The following is a 17,370-nucleotide window of genomic DNA, read 5'->3' as shown; positions in this document are numbered from 1 at the left end:
CTATTATTACAGCTTAATGACTAAAAGGATCCTTGCTTTTTATGAAATTACTATTGCTCCCTTCAGTTTTAACAGTGTTAAGAGACAGTTATACTTGAATGTTTAATGTCTATTTTGTCATTCTAGAATTAAGAAGTCAAAACACAATACTATCCTCATTTAGAAAAAATCATATTTAGTATTCAATTTTGCCCTTGTAGTTTTATCATTTTGAATTCCAAAAAAAGATTATCTAGATTATTGTTTTTTTTAAGTTAAGAAAAAGAATTTTCCCAAATTGATAACCTCAAATTAGATAGTAAATAAATGAAAACATAATGGAGGTAGAAACTTCTTTGATAACATTAAATTGGAAAATAAATAATAAAATTTAAAAATAATATTAAATTGAAAAGTAAATATAAAAAAGTTAAAATATAAGGAACTACCAAATGGGGTTAAATTTTTCTAATTACTAAGGTAATAATGTAATTTATTATAAAGTATAAATAAGTAGAATAAAACTTCAGGGTTTATTTGCAAATTTTAAACAAATAAAAATTGTCACGTCATTATTTAACTAACAGAGTTTAATGGTGAGGGGCAATAGTAATTATGAGTAAAGTCTAAAGTTAAATTAGTAATTTAAAAAAGTATAAGAAATAAAATAGTCATTAAACTATTAACAATAATTATCCCTTTATCAAAAGTTGTTCTCCTAAACACTACTTTTATTGCCCTTACAGGATTTAATAAACCAATCTATCTTTCTATTCCGGCGAACATGAATAAAAATTGCGGGCAAAGTCGCAAACACTGGTAAATTTTTGAGGACCTTAAAATTAAGTTCTGTTGGGTTTATTTCATTTAAGCGTATCCCTTGACCATGTAGTCAAAATCAATGACTAATATTTGATGAAGACATGTGACACCATCTACTTAGAGAATCTTGATCCACTAAATGTTGCCAATGCTCGAATAACAAACACTTATTCTAGCCATGCTATAGCTCACAAGTAACAAACTCTTATTTGCTTACCTATCCAACAAATATGGTAGATATAGCAATTACTTTTAATATTCTCTTCTTCTTCTTCTTCTTTTATATGATAGATTGTTAAAGGCATGGTGGTTTGAACTTTCTTAAGTGCTGCACAATAAATGCATAGCAGCATGCAATCTGTAGTCCAAATTGAAATTTGTGGTCAAGATAAAATTTCGACCACTCGTTTCTCAGTTAAACTTTACCAAAAAGAAATGCATTTACGTAAAACAAGTGGTCAAAGTTTTGTCTCAACCACAAGTTTTGATTTGGACTGTAGGCTGCACAGTGCTGCGACATCACTGAAGCAATTTATGGGTGATTTGGTCATCAAAGGATTCCAATGCTAGTATCAAAATCCTCTTATTCAATAGTATTTACTATTTACTATCTCTCAACTAATGCAGTTGTTTATAGAGCCACAAGTATCAAACTTTTCTTTTTTTCACAAAGCCATTAAAAAAAAAAAATCCAATTTCACGGCTATTTGTTAAGTTCTTATATGTTTACTGGATTCTTACATAGAAAAGAACCTTCACTGTTTAAGGTTTAGATGCAAGAAACTACAATATGGGTTTTAAGGAAAAATAAAAGAAAGAAAGAGACGAGGGCGTTGATGTGATGAAATTCGGAAGGAATAAATTTATGAGCAGGGGTGGACCCGGGATTCAAAAGTGGGGGGGGGGAAGAATAAAAGTCCAGATAACCTTCCCGTTGAGAAGCACTAATGCTTATTTTGTAGGGTTCACACATTTGAAAAAAAAGGTAAATTATTGATAATATTTTTTTTTGACAAATATAGATAAATTAAAGCCCAAAAAAAAAAAAATGAATTCAACTCATACGCAAACCAAAATTTTCTTTGTTAGTAGATGCAAACCAATGGTAGTTTTACCTTCTACTATGCATTTTATTCACGGGATAAAATCGAGTAACAAAAATTGTAGAGAATAAAGAAACAAATAGTATAAAATCAAATAAAAATAATAAAAATAAAACGACAAATAAATTGAGAAAGAGAAAGAATACCTAATTGTGGAGAAGAATTTTTTCCAATTTTTCCTTAACCCATACTTATAGAAAGGGAAGAGAATAAATAGGAAGAGAATAAATAGGAAGAGAATATGAGAGAGGAGAGAATAAATAGGGATTGAGGAGTTAATTTTTAATTAGGAATGAAATTTTGAATACCTAATAAGATTATTTTCCAAAAATTTGTCTTAACCCACGTTTATAAAAAGATAAGAGAATAAATAGGAAGAAAACATGAGAGAGAAGAAAGGGAAGAATAAATAGGGATTGAGGAACTAGTTTTTAATTTGGAATGACATTTATACCCATTATATTACCTTTAAAAATGGTTCTCAATATTGGGAGGCCAAATAGTGACATTTCACATGTAGAAAGAGAAAAAGCTGAAGAAAAATAAAGGAATTAGCATAAAAACCAGAAAATTAAGGAATTTATAACAAATTTTAAAAAATGTCCATGCCCCATGTCCGTAGCTTTATGAGTCACCTCAATTTTTATCTTTAGTTTTGGGGTGTAATGATGCAACCAAAAGTGTGTTTAACATATATCTACAAACAAGACTAAACGATCTCGGATAGCCTTTAGAGAAAACTAAATCTCAACAGAAGATGATAAAATTTAGTGAAGAAAATAATTATGGAATAGTCTTTGAAGAAGATGCCCATGCCGGATTTGAAATGGTACAATGTAATGAAAAGATAATTAGTTGTTTAACTTTGGTAAGACCAACATCTTTTAGTGAAGAATGTTATGGGTTGAATTTTGCTTGTTTATATTATTTTTGAGCAAATTACATAAATACTCCTTATGTTTGTAATCAATTGCATCTACTATTCCCTGAAAAAAATTCAATTTTAGATATACCTTAATGTTAAGAATTAAAAGCTATAAATGGAAAGTTGCTAAAACAGTAAAGGCATTATAAAAAGATTTTTTTCTAGGATAATAGATAAAATTAATTGTAAATATAAAAGGGTCTATATGTAATTTGCCCTATTATTTTTAATGGAAAATTTTTTGAGGTCTATTAAATTTAAAAAGTATTTACCTAATAAGAATATTTTTGAATTTTTTTATTTACATGGATTTATTTTTGAAAAGAATTATTAAATCCTCAATTTAGTGCTAATTTTTTTCATGCAACCAATGTTTTTTTTACAGTTATTCTTACCCCCAATAAAAAAAAGTGTTTTAAGTAAATGGTAAAATTCTAAATAATGGAGATTTATAAGTAATGGCAAAATCGTGATATTGGAATCCAAATCAGAACGCCGCTGACGTTGTTTTAATTCGTAAACATTTGGGACTTCCCAATAAGAAATGGTTGATTTGAGAAAACGAAATCGCAACTTTGGAAATGAAGGAAATAAAAATAGTTAACGCAAAAGAAAAATTCGTGCGTATGGGTTTCTGTTGAGATTGGGAATTCTCTCTTTTTCTTTTCTTTTTTTTTTCTTCAAGACAGGGATAACGCAAGATGGAGGAGAATCGTGATTGATAGATGGATGACCTAGCAGGATGTTCAGGTTATGCTTGTTTCTTTGCTCTATTCTGAGTTCTTTTTCTGTCTTTCGATTCTATCTTCTTTCGTTTTTTTCTAGTTCCAAGAGGAATTATGGAAATTATCTTGGATTATTAGGGTGGTTATGATTGAGCAGGAAAAATGAGGAAGTGAAATTAGGATTCAGGGCTGTTGAAGGCTGTTCACGAGTTCGTCGATAGAAAAACTGATCCACTCTAGACAATGATGAAAATTCAATTACAAGAGCGACAAGATGAATTTTTTTAGTTCATTCGTAGTCCCTCGTATTTACACATCAAGTTTAATTCTTATTATGTCTCAAGAAACCCAATCCCAAGACAATAAAGCACTGCAGAAGATACCGAAATACCAAAGACCCTGCAATCAAACAAATTAGTAGACTGAATAGTTTGCACAAGAGTGACTCATTCTGTTTTCCATGCCAGTCTGTGTACTATAACCAAACATGAATAGCCAAAAAAAAAATAAAAATTAGCCAGATGGGAACTTGACAGAACCACATACAATGGAAAATCCCTTAAAAGAGCATAAAATACCACAATTGATATAAGGACTGTGGAAATAAAATGGGTGCAAACATTCTGCAACACTATAAGCGGGAAAAGGGAATAAAACATAGTTTGTTGTGAATATGCCTGCCCTAGGATATGTTTATTTCTGCCATGAAAGTGCCATGAAATTCAGAATAGATAATGAGTTTCAATTCATTTTGTTAGAGAATATTCCCGAGATCGCTTAGTATCTTGGAATTGCTCTGGCGCTGGCTAGTGCCAGCTCAAGATCACATGGGATCTCCTTGGGTCCTTAATTTTTGGTTTGCCTTACATGAGGCTGCCTTGTATCCTTCGTAATGCAATGCAATACATCTTCTCTTCTGGTTGCTTCTTCACTTGCTCTTTCTGTTTCTACTCCTGCTATTAAATTGAAACATTTCATTGAGAATGGGTTACATGTAATTAAACACATATTTGCAAAAGTATGGGCGCCAGATGCTGTGCTCACATTGGATAGAAACCAAAAGTCAAGAAAATACATCAAGGAATAAACAAACCTGGCTAGTAGAAATGAGACTATATAAAGTTTAATGCCCCCCTCCCACAGTCCCACCCCACAAAAAAAATAAAAATAAAATAAAAATCAGACAATGCATACAGATATGCAAGAGATCTTAAGTTCTCACCCCAAGGGGGATATGTTGGAGATGAGCTAGGAGAAAACTGAACCAAAGCTGGGCCATGGGGAAAATAACATGTAAGAACAAAGGGATTGCTAGGCTCGCCTCATGTTGAATGCATTAATTATAATTTCTCTGGTAATTTTACAAGTCTACAAAGAGTGAGGAGAATATCAAGATTATATATCATCTAGTAGCATATGAGAATGCACATAAAATATTCGTCAAGCATGTTATACCCTTTGTGGTGATTGTCCTTGGATAATAGAATTTGTTAACATTTCCCATGTGCAGAAATTGACAAACAGGCTATCAAATTATAAAGAAGAATAAAACCTTTGAAAGAAAATGCATAATGTTCTTGAACATGTCCCCAGTAACATTAGTAATTCATCTATAATGCATCAGAAAGAAACTTAGGCCAGGACGCAGCCAGGATTTGACCTCCGCGGGGGGGGGGGGGGGGATGAATACTGGTGAACTGTTCTTGCACCTTGGTTTCTACAAATTTGTCCAATACTCTAAAAGCTATTATTGACAATGACCTTGCTGCCTATTGTCTTTACCATTAAAAATTTTCTCCAATTAGGGGGTCAAGTGCTGGTATTTTACACATGGAAAGAGGGCCAGAGGGGTCTCTCTAGGGAAATTTCTAAAAAATGGGGGCCAAGTGGTGGTATTTCTAGGGTTTAATTTGATTGAATTTTGCCCTAGAATAGGGCTCACTCGAGGATCCTTTCTCTTAGGAACCAGCAATCTTCTGGCGCTCTGCTGTCTATGATTGAAGGATTTTGGAAGAACTTAAGGTTTACAAGAGTTATGATTAGGCCTAGAAGGTTTTGGCCACGCTTAGGATTAAAGGAATTAGAGTTTTAGGTTCAATACTATGCTGTAATTGTAGTTTCAGATCTGAGATTGAGTTTAGGTTTAGTGTTAAGGGGTTTTAGGGGGGTGAGTTAAGGGTTTCGGCTGTTGCTGCAATATCATTGCAGAAATAGATTTTAAAGTTTGGGCTGAGGGAATGAGGCCTTAGGGTTTTGGTTAGGCTAGGGAAGGGGCTGTTGATATAGTTTATAATTTCAGGTTAGTCCTAATGGGTTTGGGTTTGGTTTGAAGTATCCTACTTGGGTTAGGACTCTTAGGGAAGTCAACTAGGGTTTGGGAGGGTAGAATAGGGGTGGAAGATGACAATTCTAAAAGGGTCTGAAGTTAGTTTGAGGAATTTGGGAGTTGTAGGACTTCTAGTAACACTAGGGTTTAGGGTCTCTAGAGGTAGAAGATGAATTGCAAAATCTAAAACCTAATGGATGAAGGTCTTTGATGAAACTAAAAGTAGGGATAAGGGGAAGGAAAAGGTGCAATCCTATAGAGATGAAGGGGGTGGAGTGGAGTTTGTATCTAGGAGTTCTAATGGGAAGGGGTTGCATGGGCTAGGGGAGAGAGAGAAAGGGGCTGGAATTGGGTGGGGATGTGCTGTACTTACTTGGGAATGGAAGAAGGCTGCTGGAGTTGTTGAACTATTGTTGGAGCTTGAAGACAATGGCGGAAATCACTCACACTAAGGCTGCTGCAAGCTTCCCTAAAGGAAACCCATGACTTCTCATGCTCCAAACTTAGTCTTAATTTTATTAATCAAATTCATCTTGCAATTAGTGAGGATGGAGGCTTTATTTTTACCCTCTAGTGCAAACACACTAGGACTCAACTTAGGACACCAACTTGACTTCAAACTAAGACTCTAATTCTAAGTATGACTGTGACTTGATTAGCAACTTTGGCGCAAACAAGGAATCCATTATATCTTACTCTAGAAAGATCCAATTTGGAATCTACAAATTGATATGGAGTCCTAATAAGCAAACTGAAAAAAGGGGATTCCAACACGAACTAGGAATCACACCTAGATATGGACTCTTCAATAAATTACAAAATAGTGACTTAAATAAGAAAATAAAAATAGATATAGGGTCTTGACAACTAGCTGGACTCAATGGGACCCTGATCTAGGACTCCATGAAATTTGCAAAAATGACCAAAATACCCCTGGTTCAATTAGGGCCGTAGGGTTTGGGGACAATAACCCTAGGCATTATGCAACCCCTGGTAATAGTTTATATCTATTCTCCCCCTCTTGAAAGCATTCATCTTCGACGAATGGGAGGTGAATGGGAGGTCTTCTTCTGAACTTCATGACTTGCCGAACTCTTGCTGGGCTTCTTTGTAGTTTCACTGGATTGAGCCATAAGGACTTGCTCACTAGGATTTGAGTTTGGTTGGTCCTTACTCCTTAGGGACTTGTCTCTTCTTGGCTTCTTCTAGTAAGTTCAAAGGCAGTGGCACAATATTCTGGCCTCTATGCTCAATACACATTTGTTCTCTCTGGAAGTGACGGTGACATTATTGTTGAACAACCAGGGTCTTTCAAGGATAACATTTGAAAGCTTCATGGGTGCTACATCACACCAAATTTTGACAGAATAGGAGTGTGGAGTCATTGGAACTAGGCACCTCGGTGTTACCTTGAGTCTGGCACTATTGAGAAGGGAGACCTTTTATGGTTGGGGGTGCTTATCTGTCTTGAGTCTCGCCCTTTTTAATATAACTTTCCGAAACTACATTCGTACTGCTGTCACTGTCTACATAGCCTGTGCAAATAGTCCTTCTACTCAAGTCTGGTATGGAAGATGCTACTTCTTCTCCAATTGCCTCTCTGACTAGAATTTTTGACATCACATTCAAGTGGAACTCTAGATGAAAACTGTCCTCCTGGAAATCTTCCTTTTGCTCTGGCTCTGGTAGAATTTATATAACTGGATCAAGTGGTTAGATTGGGAGTTATGAGGAGTTGCAGTTTCAGGTTAAATGGAGGTATAAATGAGGTCAGGTGGGGGGGGGGGATGATGGTAAGAAGGAAAGGAGATGGCAAATATGTAGGCTAATATCAGGACTAGTAAAAGGAGGAAGAGAAGTTCACCTGCCCCTTGCTGTCTGGGGATTCCCACCCTAGAAGCCATAATTTTGAACCCTTGTCACTCCCACACAGGAACAAAAACTGGAGGAAAAATGCAATATATTTTATTAAAAAGCTGTCCATTTTATTCAGCCCTCAAGGAGAATTTAAAATAGGCAGCAAAGCCCATGATTTACAAGAGAACTTTGGAAGTCCAAATAGAAAAAGAAAAACAACTAGAGTCCTTTTTGAAGGGGACTTCTAACAACTTTGTAACTAAATAGACAGAATCCCTAATATTAGGGAATCTGTTTAATAATAAAATAAAAAGGAAAGGAAACTTTTCCAAACAATAACTGATGGGTCTGTTTAGTTATAAATAAAAAAATACTAACTGTTGAATAGCCCTGTTGCCCCTACTAATTAGCAACTGAAATAACAAACTCACAACAAACGAATAACAAACTATTTAAGCAGCTCTTTTCTTGCTGATCCTAGGATTTGCAGCTATGCATGATTTTATGATGGTACTTGTTCCATGCAGTGTTAGTATCTTTAATGAGAAGACATTATGGGTCTCCTGCCAGTTTTCCTGATTTATGCTAAGTTCTCCTTAATGTTGGTTTTACTGTTGTTGATGTTTTGTTCTCTTGATGCTGTTCTCAGATAAGTCACACAGCTGTGACAAGGGGATATCATTGATGAATGTTGTGTTCCCAATTGAGCAACAACCCTTCACGATCTAGGAAGTTTGATTGATGCCTTAGTTTACTTCAGTTGGATGTGCCAAATGAAAATACCAGAGAGGTGACTACTCTTTACTATCTTCTTATTGATATTAGAATGTTACTAGAATATTTCCTTTACCTTTTGAAGTCTGCTGAATAAAAGTTTAAAAGTGAAAAAAGTGCCTTTTGATTTATTTTGCAATTGTTGTTAACCATTTAGTTCTACTGGAATAGAAGTCTCTAATCTATGCTGAGTGAGCTTTTAGATAATTAAAATATTTTAATAGGGTCCAATATTGAGTTTTGTTTATTGCTACTGTTGAGGAACGATGGGATAGTGCGGTTTTGTGACCATCTTCCCCACACCCCTTCTCTTTTTCTATCTCATATGTGTTCTTTTCTCTTCACTTCTTTCACTTTTCTTCCTCCCAAGAATATTTTCTGTAATTCAAGCTGCTGCTAAAGAATAATCTTCGTCAACAGTAAGTTTAATTGTCCCAAAACCCTATTCTTCTTCTTTTGATCCTCTGGATCTGAATGCCCAAATTACTCTTTTTTTGTACTCACCAAACCCAAAATTTGAACTTACGTCCACACACAGTCGGACTGTTAGAACCATCCCAAACTTTAGGGATCATCCCCATAGATCATTGTCTAAGTTCTCTCAAGTGAGTCAAATTTTATATGCATCCAACCACTATAACCCATGTCTTCTGTAACCCAATAAACTTGTCCAAAATCCTAAAACTCTAAACCTGAATCCCTAATTTTTTGATTGATATCTTGTAAGACTGGCCCCTTGATGCAAAAACACAGCCTTGGGCCGACCCAAGCCCAACTGGGTTTCCGTACCCAGACCCAGATGAGCAAGTCCAGTTTGAGTCATGGGTCGTATAAGTTTAGGAATTTATTTTAGTCGAGGAGACTTTTTTTTTTTGGTTTAATTTCGAAGTTAGATCAGTAGGGTATTTGGTCTCTAATTCTTTAGTTTCTGCCGTAGATTAAAAGATTGTTGCTATGAGAAAAGATACTTTATTCGTAGCCCTGGTGGGGAATTTATAGGTCACAAACTTAGGTAAAACCCCCTTAGAGTAGCGGGAGAATACAAGGCTGAATAGAAATAGATTAAAAAGGATAAGAAAACAAAAACATAAAAAGAGGAGTCTTAAATAGGAGATTTGCTCCAATTATGAAACCTTTTAATCTAGCGCTAGACTAGCTAGTGTCAAGTCGAGAGGGATATTTCCCTCTCACAATAGTTTCCTTATCTGAGTTAGTGACCTAGTCAGTGAGTTAGTCTTAATTCAGGAGTCTTTTGGTTTTCTCTATGTATGATGTAATCCCCCAGTGGTTAGAGATAGAATGGAAATATGTGTTGAGTTTATTTTTGTGAGAGCCTGTATGGCTGGTGGGGGGGGGGGCCTCTTTCTCTTTCCTCCTATTCTTCTGTGGAAGCTCACTGATGGATGTCGAATTCAGTCAATCCACCAAAGTTAATCATTCTCTCAACTGAATTTGTAATAGCAATGAGTAGAGTAAAATCCATAGAGAGAAAATTGGGGAGGGGGGTTTGAATTGAGAAACTATAATAAATAAAACAAACAAAGGATGCAGTAATTAACAAGAAAATCAGAATAATAAAAACTTTCAATCAAGATTTAATTTTAGTACTGATTCTCTCAATTGATTATTGACTCAAAGACAAAAACTTTAATTTCAAGTAGATTGGTTATGGTCATTGAGGATCAGTCCTCTAACAACCAGTCTTTCCCTACTTCCTCGATAACCTTTGGATCTATCCTTTGAGTTATTTTCCTAATCAATAAACATAACCTTCAGGTCTGTCCTTTGAGTTATACCTATTATTCACATCAAATTTTAAAGACCCATTTCCTAGTTAATAAACCCGAAAAAGCCTTGTGTATTTAAACTAGGACATACATCCTTATAGCAAACTCTTTAGGGCATTGATTTCCCATTCAAGGATGCTATTTGTCACTTATATTAAAATAATCAATAAATAACTATTTGAATTGACTAACTATTGAACTAATCATCAAACAATAGCCTCTTGTCTCAGTATTAATCCAATAACATAATGAACATGGAAAATGTATAAATATCGGATAATTAAAGAAATCTAATTACCTGTAGTCTCATAATTGTCAAAAATCAAACTTCTATTAATCTTGATCGAAAGATGGAATTAGCTAGATATGGGAAAGGAGAATAAAGAAATGAAAGAAAACATCGTGCCCTCTTCCTTAGAACTATGGCCTCCTCTTGTTGTGGTGTGTGATGTCTAATCTCTGAAAATGCCTTCCTTCCTATAGAGGTTCCCTGCCAATTTTGTATCCTTTCCAATTTTGTTATTTCCGTTGTTCTCTTTAGCAATGCAATTTTTCCCAATTCAGTTGTTTCCTTTCTTCTTCGTTCTCTTTAGCAGCAATTCTTCTCAATTTAGTTGTTTCCTTTCTTCCTCCTTGCCTATTTGATTATTTCCATTCTCCTTATTGTCAATGCAATGGTTTCTAATTTGTCACTTTCCAATTCAGCTTCTTCCTTAGATGTCCTATCGCAAGAGGGAACGGAATCTTTGTTTGTTAAATTAAGACATTTTATGAAAATCCTCAAGATTTGGACAAAATCAAATCTCCAGTTTTAGACATAATCAAATCCTCCATCTTAATTTGGGTGGTTTTTTTATTTGATTTAAAAATGTGGCGCTGCAGTTTTAAACCACTCTTTTTTTGGACTTGATATCCAAACGCTCTAATATGTTCATATAATAAAAATCCAAATAAACAACCAATTAGTCTTATTAAAATACAAAGAATTTTATATAATATTAATGCAATTATGTGACCTATCAAATTCCCCCACACTTAAACCATTGCATGTCCTCAAGCATTATTTTAAAAATTCTTCTCTTCTATGATTTAAAAAATAGATTGAATTTCAACTAAGACTCAACAATTTATTAGTGTCTAAGCTTTGAATTTCAATTGCACCATGAGAGAAGACACCAGTGACTTCAAAAGGTCCTAACCATCTAAAACGCAGTTTTCCTGGAAATAATTTCAATCTAGATTGGTACAACAAAACCTTTTGATCAATTGTAAAATGCTTACCTCACAATTGTTGATCATAGAAAGCCTTTATCTTATCTTTGTAAATCCTTGAACTCTCATAGGCATCGTTGTGAATTTCTTCCAACTTATGTAACTGAAGCTTTCGTTGGTCTCCAACTTTGTCCATCTCCATATTGCATTGCTTTACAACCTAAAATGCCCTATGCTCCATCTTTACAGGAAGATGACAAGCTTTCCCAAACACTAAGCTGGAAGGGGACATACCTATAGGTGTTTCGTAGGCTGTTCGGTAGGCCCAGAATGCATCATCAAATCTTAAACTCCCATCTTTTCGATTTGAATTTACTGTTTTCTCAAGAATGGACTTGACTTCTCGGTTTGATACCTCAACTTGCCCGCTCGTTTGTGGATGGTATGCAGTGAAAACACGATGAGTGGCATTATACTTATGGAACAATGCTTCAATCACTTTATTGCATAAATGAGTGCCTCTATCACTAATCATTGCCTTGGGTGTGCCAAACTTGACAAAAATCTGAGACTTGACAAAATCCACAACCACTTAAGAATCATTAGTTCGGGTAGCTTTAGCTTCTACCCATTTGGAGACATAATCCACAACAAGAATTTTATAAATTTACCAAAAGAATTAGGAAAAGGACCCATGAAATCTATACCCCAAACATAAATTATTTTGCAAAAGTATAGGGATAAGAGGTAATTGATCTCTATGTTCTAAGTTTCCAGTTTTTTGGCAATGCTCACATGATTTTCAAAACCTATATGCATCATGAAACAAAGTTGGTCAATATAACCAACATTTTAAAACTTTTTGAGCTGTTTTTTTTTGGACCAAAATGTCCACCACAAGTATATGAATGACAGAATTGTAAGATGGATGATACCTCTTGTTGATGGACACATCTGCGAATAATTAAATTTGAACAATGCTTCCAAAGGTAGGGACCGTCTCACACATAATATTTAACATCATTTTTTATTGTGTCTTTTTGAACTCTAGATAAATCTTTAGGTAGAGTTCTAGCAACTAAATAGTTAACTATGTCTGCATACCTGGGAACCTCATTAAGCAAAAAAAGATACTCATCTGGGAAGTTGTCTTGTAGTGGAGATAGGTTTTAATTGAAATCAATCTACTCAAGTGGTTGGCAACTAAATTTTCAGTACCTTTTTTGTCACGTATTTTCAAGTCAAATTCTTGAACAAGGGTATCCATTGGATTAGCCTCGGTTTCGCTTCTTTCTTCGAAAGAAAATATTTTAGAGCTGTATGATTAGAGTAAATAACAATTTTAGTACCCAATAAATAGGAACGAATTTTTTCTAAAGCAATACAATAGTTAAAAGTTATTTTTCTGTTGTTGAATAATTGCATTGTGCACTGTCAAGAGTTTTTGAAGCATAATAAATTACATAAAAATCTCTTCCAATTTTTTTTGTCCAAGAACAGCTCCTATTGCATAGTTACTTGATTCACACATAATTTCAAAAGGGTGGTTCCAATTTGGTGATCGATGATGGGGGCTGAAGTCAACTTGTCTTTTAAAGTGTTAAAAGCTTCCATGCACGCTTTATCAAAACTCAAATGCTACATCTTTTTGCAATAGTTTACACAATGGTTGTGTGATTTTGGAGAAGGCATTGATAAAGCAATGATAAAATCTTGCATGCCCCAAAAAAGAACGAATCTCCTATACAGTCACAGGATAAGACAAGGATTTTATAATATCAATTTTAGACTTATCAAACTTTATACTTTTTGCATAAACGATATGTCTAAGAATAAGTCTTTGATTTACCATAAAGTGACATTTTTCATAATTCAAAACAAAATTAGCTTCTATACATCTCTGCAGCATTTTTGTTAGGATAGTTAGACATGTCAAAAGAATCACCATAGACTGTAAAATCATTCATAAACACTTCTATGATGTTCTCAACATAATCGGAAAAGATGCTAACCATACATTGCTGGAATGTAGTAGGAGCATTGCAAAATCCAAATGGCATCCTTCGGTAAGAAAAAATACCAAAAGGACATGTGAAGGTGGGTTTCTTTTGATCCTCTGGTGCAACCGGAACTTGATGAAAACCTGAAAAGCCATCCAAACAACAATAATGAGATCTATTGGCTAAACGTTCAAGCATTTTATCAATAATGGAAGAGGAAAATGATATTTCCTAGTCGATGCATTCAATTTACGATAATCTACACAAACTCTCCATTTATTTTGGATTCGGGTGGGCACCAACTCACCATTCTCATTTTGAATCATAGTGATGCTAATTTTCATTGGAATAACCTAAACTGGACTTACCCATTTTCTATTTGAGATTGGATAGATCATACTTGCATCAAGGAGTTTTAGAATTTCCTTTTTCACTACCTCCATCATAGGTGGGTTTAAAAGGCACTGAGCTTGCCTAGAAGGTTTACAATTTTCTTTAAGCTAGATTTTGTGCTTACATGTTGAGGGACTTAAACCTTTAATGTCCTTTATGGTCTATCCCATAGCCTCCTTATGTTCCCGAAGCACTCTAAGCAATATCTCTTCTTCCAATGTATTGAGCTTACTTAAGATTATTATAGGGAGACTTTTACTATCACCCAAGAATGCATATTTCAAATGATTTGGCAACGTTTTGAGTTCCAACTTGGGGGCCTGCACAATATAGGGTAAAAGTTTTGTGTCAGAAATAGGAAGATTAGCAAAAGAACATCAACTCTCAAAGGTCTAAGTGACTCTAATTCAAAAACAGTGTTTTGCAATTCATCATCTATTGCAAACTCTTCTTTTACAATCTACACTTCTTCAAGAGTTAAACCATTACTAAGTGCAATCTTCAATTTATCTTCATCAAAAAAATTAAATGTTTTTTGAGCTAGAGTGTCAAAGGCATCAAAAGCATAAACAACATATACATTATTAAGATATTTCATGGAAACATAGATATTAAACTTAATGATCTCGCCATCAAACTCCATTGTTAATATACCATCATGCACATTGATTTTAGTTTTAGCTGTTTTCAAGAATGGTCTCCCCAATAAAATCAATCTTGAGTTAGAAGAATAGCCTTCCTCCATTTCAAGTACATAAAAATTTGCAAGAAAAACTAATCTATTTACTTGAACTAAAATATCTTCTAACACCCTTTCAGGATAAATATTTGATCTATCAACCAATTGAATTATTATGTCAGTATTTTTCAAAGGTCCAACATTCAAAGATTTATAAATTGATAAAGACATAACGTTAATAAAAACACTTAAATCACACATGGCTTTTTTAGTTTTCATATTATCTATCTTATAAGGAATGACAAACATACCTGGATCCTTACACTTTGAAGGTAATTTCCTTTGTAACCCAGTTGAGTCATTTTCCCACACACTTATTTTCTCATTACCTTGCAACTTTCTCTTATTAGTACATAATTCCTTAAGAAATCTTGCATAGCGAGGAATTTGTTCCAATTAAATCTATATTAGGAGATGAAGAAGATGATGTTCCCTGAGAACGTTATTTGGTTTCCTTCCTCAATCTACGGGTTGTTTTCTCGACCTTAGGATCAAATTGAAGTTCACCTGTACGAGTGGATTGACGCATAAAACAAACAACCAAGAGATTAAGGGAAACAATATTCTAAAAAAAATTAAATAAATAAAGCAAATGGAATAAATCTAAAAGAACCAATCTCTGGCAATAGCGCCAAAATTTGATGGGTGTCGAATCCACCAAAGTTAATCATTCTCTCAATTGAATCTGTAAGAGCAGTGAGTATAGTCGAATCCACAGAGATTGGTGAAGATTTATTCTTTGATAAAATTTGGGGGGTTTTGAATTGAGAAACTAAATAATAAATAAAACAAATGTCGGATGCAGTAATTAACAAGAAAATCAGATAATAAAAACTTTTAATCAAGATTTAATTTCAGTATTGATTCTCTCAATTGATCCTTGACTCACAAAAACTTTAATTTCAGGTAGATTGGTTATGGTCATTGAGGATCAATCCTCTAACAACCAATCTTTCCCTACTTCCACGATAACTTTTGGATCCGTCATTTGAATTATTTCCCTAATCAATAAACATAACCTTCGGGTTTGTCCTTTGAGTTATGCCTATTAATCGCATCAAATATTAAAGATCCAATCCCTAGTCAATAAACCCGAAAAAGCCTTGTGTATTTAAACTAGGACATACATCCTCATAGCAAACTCTTTAGGGCATTGATTACCCATTCAAGGATGATATTTGTCACTTATATTAGAATAATCAATAAATAACTATTTGAATTGACTAACTATTGAACTAATCTTCAAATAATAGGCCTCGTCTAAGTATTAATCTAATAACATAATGAACATGAAAAATATATAAATACCCGAGAATTAAAGAAAACTAATTACTTGGAGTCTCACAATTGTCAAAAATCAAACTTCTATTAATCTTGATCGCAAGATTGAATTAGCTAGACATGGGAAAGAAGAATAAGGAAATGAAAGAAAACATCGTGCCCTCTTCCTTAGAACTATGGCCTCCTCTTGTTGTGGTGTGTGATGTCTAATTTCCGAAAATGCCTTCCTTCTTATAGAGGTTTCCTGCAAATTCTGCATCCTTAAAATTTTTGTCATTTCCATCATTCTTTTAGCAATGCAATTCTTCCCAATTCAGTTGTTTCCTTTATTCCTCCTTGCCCATTCAATGGTTTCCATTCTTCCTCCTTGCCTATTTGATTGTTTCCATTCTCCTTGTTGCCAATGCAATGGTTTCTAATTTAGTCACTTTCCAATTCAGCTTCTTCCTTAGATGTCTGATCGCAAAAGGGAATGAAGTCTTTGTTTATTGAACTAAGACATTTAATGAAAATCCTCAAGATTTGGACAAAATCAAATCTCCAACTTTGGACATAATCAAATCCTCCATCTTAATTTGGGTTTGGTTTTTTGATTTGATTTAAAAATGTGGCGCTGCATTTTAAACCACTCTTTTTCTGGACTTGATATCCAAACGCTCTAATCTGTCCATATAATAAAAATCCAAATAAACAACCAATTAGTCTCATTAAAATTCAAAGGATTTAATATAATATTAATGCAATTAAGTGACCATCAATCACCATAGCAGGCCATTCTCAATTTCTCATGCTTGCCTTAATTGCTATCAGAGTCAAAGGATTCCTAGGCCTCTCTTCTTTCGTTGTTATTCAGTTAACCTGCAACAGTGAAAAAGAAAATTTCCCTGTTTTGACTCAAACAACGGTGCCTTGACCTCCTTTTCCCTCTCTACATGGTAATTTGCTTTAGCTGTAACTCTACAGCTTTCTATCAGAGCTCAACTAGTACAAAGCAAGGTTTGAAATCTTGGTTTCATGGCTGGTTTCAGCCAGCCTTGGAACTGAGATATGGCTGAAATTTCAGTGAGATGGGCCAAAACCAGGTACTTTTTCCTGGAAAATTTTGCCCCTGGTCTTGACCCTATTTCAGCTGTTTTAGGACCTAGGTTTTTGTGTACACCCTATTTAAAGCTTAATTAACACAACGGATGGGGTACTTCGTATAAAAAATCAAAAGAAGTACTCATTCACATCCTTTTAATAGGAGACAAGATGATCCATTCCGACAAATACCAAGAATGGTAAATTGTAATCAATGTAATTTGAATTTTCATATAATCAGCATTCAATGAAAAACAACATGATGACGACAAACTAAATAGGAAACAAGAAACTTGTGCTGACATCTCCACTTAAATCCATGATTAGTTCCTCGGTGGATCCCTCTCATAAACCACATACCTTGCCT

General features: G+C 34.3%; 1 protein-coding gene across 1 annotated transcript in view; it reads left to right on the top strand.

The window, feature by feature from the left end:
• Positions 1 to 3,328: 3,328 nt before the first annotated feature.
• LOC148999537 (SNF1-related protein kinase catalytic subunit alpha KIN10-like) overlaps positions 3,329 to 17,370 on the top strand; it is a 32,118-nt gene continuing 18,076 nt past the window's right edge. Inside the window, exons 1-2 of the mRNA XM_089140478.1 lie at positions 3,329 to 3,579; positions 8,387 to 8,527. The gene's annotated coding sequence lies outside the window, so the exon portion shown is untranslated. The remainder of the gene's footprint in view (positions 3,580 to 8,386; positions 8,528 to 17,370) is intronic.

The sequence above is a fragment of the Hakea prostrata genome, chromosome 11 (genome assembly GCF_041222555.1).
Source record: "Hakea prostrata isolate BN-2017 chromosome 11, UWA_Hpros_2, whole genome shotgun sequence".
NCBI classification, from domain to species: Eukaryota; Viridiplantae; Streptophyta; class Magnoliopsida; order Proteales; family Proteaceae; genus Hakea; species Hakea prostrata.
This window is presented reverse-complemented; position numbering and strand designations above follow the sequence as displayed.